A 6,374-nucleotide genomic window follows, 5' to 3' on the forward strand; every position below is an offset into this window, starting at 1 on the left:
TGAGTGTAGGTGTGTGTGTTGGGTGTGGGGAGATGGGCGTGTGTGTGTCTTGGGTGAGGGTGTGTGTTGGATGTGCATGTGGGGGAATGTGTGGGTGTGTGGGGTGTGTGTGTGTATTGTGTGTGAGGTAGGGGATATTGGGTGTTGGGGGGGCATCTAGTTCCCTTCAGGCAGCCCCTCCTTTAACACATAAATCCACTTAACCACTCTCATGAAACCATTTAAACCCTCCTGATGCTCTGGCGGCATAGTTCTGGCATTCCATACATGTTGTTTATTTTTATTCTCTGCCCTCACAACTGAGGCCATGAAGCCCTGTGTTTTTATATTTGTTTGTCTATTTCTGGCTCATTCTCTGTCTCCCAGGAGAATGGGAGCCCCAGGAGGGCAAGGGGCAATCTGTTTGCTCCTTGCTACGTCTCAATCACCCAGAACTGTGTGCACACACAGAGGCTATGTAATACAATCAGCTGACTGACCAACGGACCTGCTGGCTGACTGTGTCTGTCTGTCCCACCAGTCCTGGGTTACTAAAGACAATGAGGGAGTCAGGGAGAAATACTGGGGACAGACCCCTAAAACTGCGCAAGCCCCCACAAAGCCATCTCAGCTCAGATGTAGGCACCTCTTCACCCTGCCCTGGGCTGCTGGTGAGGACGTCCCCACCCTCCTGACCTGGAGACAGCCGAGCTTGGCTGGGCTGCGGTGGGTGCTGCTCCTGAGAGTCTGTCTCCGCAGATGGCCCTTTGCGGGGAGACAAGGCTGAACCTCTGAGCCCCCCAAACTGAGGCTCCCCATTTGGGGACTCAGCTACTCCCAAAGACCCGATTCAGGGACCCCCATCTCCTAGGGGACCTCCCCATGTTTCAGCTCACACACACACACAGCCAGACCCTGTTTCTAAGGACAGGCAGAAACTCCTAAAGGACAGTTATCATCACATCCCCTGGGTTGTAAAACCTCTTAATTCTCCTTCACCCAGTCACAGCTACACACTATCAATAATAACACCTGCGATAATCATAATAGAAATCCTAACATTAGGAGCTCCCTTACTTGGTCCCAGGCCCTGCTTTAATAAGCACTTTTCGAGCACCGTCCCAGCTCACCTCCCAGCAGCACGACTGTGTTGAGGGTGAAATGAGTTAAGGGGTGCTTAGAACAGGGCCTGGGAAAGGAGTAAGTGCTCAGATGGTTGGGTGGTTCTCTTCCAACATCCACAGCTGAGCCAAAGTCAGCCGCTGTTCAGTGACGGGGTCTGAGCCCCTTCTGGCAGGACGTTGTTTGCCCAAGGTCACACAGGAGGGGGGTCACCTCTCAAAGTGCCAACACCTATGGTCTCCATAGGGCTCCCCAGCTCCCTCCTGGGCCTCTGAGGGGGCACCCAAGAGATGGACAGAGATGGGGACACAGAGAGACACAGAGGGAAGGGGACAGGAAGAAAGAGACAAAGACATGGAGAAACCAGCTTGTGTGAGAGAGAGAGAGGCCCCCAAGAGAGCTGAGGCGAGAGTGTTGAGACAAGCAGGGTCCTGGAGGCCTAGTTTTGGGGCTCAGACTTGCTGGTCCCCTGCCCGAGGGAGGCTCCACTGCAGCCTGTGGCATTCTGGGGCATGCAAGGGGCCACGAGGACCCCAGCCCTGTAGGCGCTCAGTTCCCATCCCCTGCCCCCATCTCACCTCCAACCCTGGGTCTGACTTCTGCTGGAAATGGCCCCAGCAAACTTCACTGCCACCAGCTCTGTTCCATCACAGGCTCAGATGAGCCCCCAGACTCACTCTTTCCCACCCTCCTTCCTTTGCCCCTCCACCTGGAAAGCCCCCCTCTCCTAACCCTCCCTGTCTGCCTCTTATCATCACCCCCGAAACCCAGCGCAAATGTCTCCTCTGCCATGAGGCCTGCTCTGAACTATCCCCCTCCCCAGTCAGGTGCTGCAGGGCCTCTGGGCTGTTGGCAACTGTCACACACTAGGCGGGTGTGACCTCCATCACAGCATGGTCACACCACCTGCTCTATCATTTCACACCTTTTCCCATGTCCCACGCTCCTCCAGCATTTGTCTCACTGATCCAGCCCTGGTAAAAATCCCTGTGCGACCTCCATCAAGCACTTCCCACGTGGGGCAGGTACGGCGCCAGCACTTGGGCTGCGTCTCCCATTCCTAGAGCACTTACTGATGCCAACTGACCGCCAGCTGACCTCCACCTGATCACGCGCTGCCCAAGTCGATGGGAATCACAGCGCTTAGCCCTCTGCCTGTGTTGACCCTGATCGTGACCCAAGTCTGTTCTTTCTGTCCCTGTAGAGCCCCATACACTTCACTGAGCATATCTGGTCTTTGTCTCCTGGCAGAGCCATGAGTCTGGCTTAGCCAAGGTTGGTTGGCACTGAATCTTATCTGTTCCTGTTCCACATGAGGGATTACGCCCACAAGCTTCCAGCACGCATTTCTTTCTCTCTTTCCCGGTGGTTCTGGGTGGTTCTGGGACTGCATGACTGGGCTTTTGTTGCGGCTGTCAGCTGTCATCACAGCGGCTCCCTGGAATCCTGAGCTGGTGGGGGCTGTGGTCCAGCTCTGTGAGAGGAATGAGGCTTCCTCCACCCCCTTGTCTCCAGCCCAACCTTTATTTACTCATTCTCAAGCCATTTCATGGGGTTGTTTGCTGATCAAAAGATTGTATTCAGGGCAAAATTTTTCTATTCTGAAAATACAAAGAAAATGGCAAAAGTCATCTGTGATGACGTCACCAAGAAATAAGCATTGTTACCATTCTGCTACATTTTCTTGCAATGTTTTTTCTAGATTTAAAAAATTAATGAAAAATAGAAGAATCTGTTTGTTTCACTGCTAAGAACCTTCCATTGGCTTCTCTATGTTGTTTTGTGATGTCTACCTGGTGGCCCACAATTTATTTAATAACTCCCCTGTTACTGGACATTTGAGCTGGTCCCTCTTCAGGGCTGTTACAGATAAGGCTGCAGTGGGGATCCTAACAGTTCATTTTGCCTGCACCTCTGGGCAATCCCCTTGGACAGAATCTATGCACACCCCAGGTCAATGGGTATGAGCATCCCCAAGAGCAAATCTGTCCTCAGGAACAGGGCAGTCCTCGCTGCATATTTACCAAGCTCCCTCTGCTAGAAGCAGAGGTTATCAGACTCAGCCTGACCCACAGCATCACGGAGCCCAACATGCTTATCTTACAGCTGGGGAAACTGAGGCCCAGAGAGAAGAACTGACTTATCCAAAGGCATTGGCAAATTCCACGTGGTCTAGAGATTTCCTCCCCACTCTGTTATCTCTTTGATATTTTGCAAGGGAATCCAAATCTTCAACAAGGATGCGGGGGTGGGTGCAGCCAGAAGGCAGCATCTATACTGCTCACGACAGACATTGCTAATCGATCATCACATGCTCTTCTGCTGAGTCCAGACGCTTGAGCACTTCTCCAACAGCCATTACCAAGCAACTGGAATTGGCACAAGAGGTGAAGTGTTTCTGCCATTCTGGTGGCATCTTTGATACCAACAAAGAGCCTTTTTAAATTGAAGACTTGAGCCCACCCAAGAGTGGCTTCCTTCTTGCCGTCTGAAACAGTAACAGTTGGCGAGTCCTCCTGATTTCTATCTGTCTGACCCTGCCGTGTCCTCAGAGACCCTTCCTGGTTTTCCGCAGGATCACAGACTTCCCAGGAGAGGATGTCCCTCTTCCCAGCTGGAGGCGATGGGACAGAGGGGACAGAGTGTGGGCTCCAGACTCAGACAGATCCGAGTCCACATCCTTGCTCCACATTTTACAGCTAATGGGACCTTGGACAAGTCACTTCCCTTCTTCAGGAACCATTTTCATCTGGAAAATGGGGGTGATGACACCCTATTTTCTCCTCTCTGAGCCTCATTTTAGTGATCTGTAAAATGAAGATGGTCTTTTCCACTCTGCCACTTTGCGGTGTTGGAGCGCCCAGCTTTGATTTAACATCAGACTCTCTCCCCACCCCTAACCGAGGCTTCTACAGACCAGCTTAAGAGGAGCAGAGGAGAGGAGGCGCTCTCTCTCTCTCCCACACACACACACCCCTTTTCCCTCTCTCTGACTCCATCCAGGGATGGAGCACAGGCAGGAAGGAGAGGAAAGCGGCCAGCGAGGTTTCCCTTGACTGATACTATTGCAAGACGGCTCCCTACTCCCTGGGGAGCCAAAAAGTATTTAGAGCTGAGTCTTGTGGGCACCTTCATGGGGGTATTTTCAAACCTCCTGCCTGGCCTCTCAAGCTGCAACCCCAGACGCCGGCAGAGCTTCTCCAGCGGCTGAGCGCCCTGCATGCCACCCCTCGTTCTCGGGCACCCTTTCCTCATCCGCCCATCTGCCCAGGGGATGGTACTAGGAAGGACTTACACTAGCCCCAGACCGATCTCTCTCCTGCAAGGTCCACACTAGGCCCTTGGAAAACACACACACACGAGCTTCGACCCCGTCCAAAGGGAGCAGAGAGCAATGATTTTCCACGCACAGAGCCACTCTGCCCACCGTGACTTCAGCTCGTCAGCCTGCTTCTCTCAGGCAGGAGACAGAATCCAGTCCATTACGCATCCCAACTCCAGGGGACACACCTGTGAAGCCTCTAAATTGTCCCTGGAAAGCCCCCTCCGTCTGGGCCTGCACTGGGTGCGGACGCTCGCTGCTCTCCTCACCGGGAGAGTGGAGAGGGGACCGCAGCTGCCTCCTGTCTTCACAGGTCTTCTTCCTTTGCCCCCTTGACCCTTTCATTGCCTGGATCTGGGTCAGGAGCCCCCACATGAGGGACCCACGAGCTCTGCAATCAGTTCTTGACCACCTGCTCGCACCGTGTCTGGCCCCTCTTCTTGGTGTACAGCATCTGTGGAATTGTGGTGCCTCGGACGACACTTGAGTATTCAGATTCGAGTAAGTGCTGGTGAGGACAGCACCAGGGGGCAGTGAGAGAAGAGCAAGAAGAGCCCTGCTTTAGACAGAGCGGCCAGGGAAGGCCTCTCCAGAGAAGGGACACGGAGCTGAGACTTGGTGAATGTGGAGCCAGCCGGGGGAAGAGCAGGGAGAAGAGCAATCCTGGGGGAAGGCTCAGCACATGCAAAGGCCCCGAGGTAGGAATGAGAAGACAGTGGGGCACAATGGTGAGAGATGAGGGCTGAGAGGTGGACAGCAGCCAACAACGCAGGGCCTTGTAGGGCCTGGATTTTCATGCAAGAGCTGCAGAGGCCTTTGGAGGGTTTTAATAAGCAGAAGAATGACAAGATCTGAGCAACGTTTTTAAAAGTTGACTCAGGCTATTGGGTGGAAATTGGATTTTGGTAGAAGGGACTCAGCATGGAAGGGAGACTAGAATGAGTAATGAATGAATGAACAATAATTGCATGCATGCATGGATGGATGGATGGAGAAAATGGATATCTCTCAAGACAGAGGGGATCTGAGCCCCAAAAGAGTAAGTGGTTAGCGCTTTGGGGGCTCCCAGGAGGGCAAGAAGATAGGAGGGCCGGGGGCCAGCAATCAGGCAGCTTTCTGCAGATGCTCCTCCGAACTGGGCCTTGAAGGTCAGGGATGCTACTATTCCAATAATAATAGTAGCATTTATCATTTACTAAATTGTCTGATGCTCCAAGCATTTCATATCATCTTATGTGATGCTCAAAACAGCCCCGTTTTACCACTGAGGACAGAGAAGCTTCCAGAGAGAAGGCGGTGTCCCACAGCCGCAGACCTGACAAGATGAGAGCAGGGACTGTGCCACGTCTGCTGGACTCCAGCCGCCTCCCCACTCCTGCTGCCCTCACAGGAAGATGGAGTTTGCAGGGGGCAGATGAGGTGCTCCAGGAGGAGGACAGAGCGAAGGCAAAGGCCTGGGAGCCGGAGGGGTGAGGCCAGGACACAGAGGCCCTGAGCAGCCTGAGGGGCCGAGCGGCATTGAGGGCAGGGCTCCTGTGAGACACGGCTCCACGGCCTGCTGGGCCACAGAGGCGCAGTCACGCTTGCTGCCCTGGCGAGTGTGCCGGGGCCGAGAGGGAGGAAGCAGGAGCTGATGCGGGTCCAGGCCCTGGCGCTGGGCGGAGGCATCGTACAGAGAGGCATTGTCCACGGGTGGCAGGCGCGGCCAGCTGGAGAGCCCAGGAGGGGACGTTCGTCTCTCTGGAGAGGTGCCCAGAGGACCGGCCGGGTACCTCCTGGAGGCCTCCCTGGCCCCCGAAGCATCGGTGTTTCGGTGTTCCGGGCCTTTGGCGCATTCACAAACGCGGCAGAGTGGCAGATGCTCTTGCCTTAGTCCCTTGACAACTCCAGGAAGGAGAGACCAGCCAGGGCCCCGCCACACACTGTGCGGCCTCGTGGCACTCACCGCCCC

This window comes from Equus przewalskii, chromosome 21 (assembly GCF_037783145.1).
Source record: "Equus przewalskii isolate Varuska chromosome 21, EquPr2, whole genome shotgun sequence".
Taxonomy (NCBI): Eukaryota; Metazoa; Chordata; class Mammalia; order Perissodactyla; family Equidae; genus Equus; species Equus przewalskii.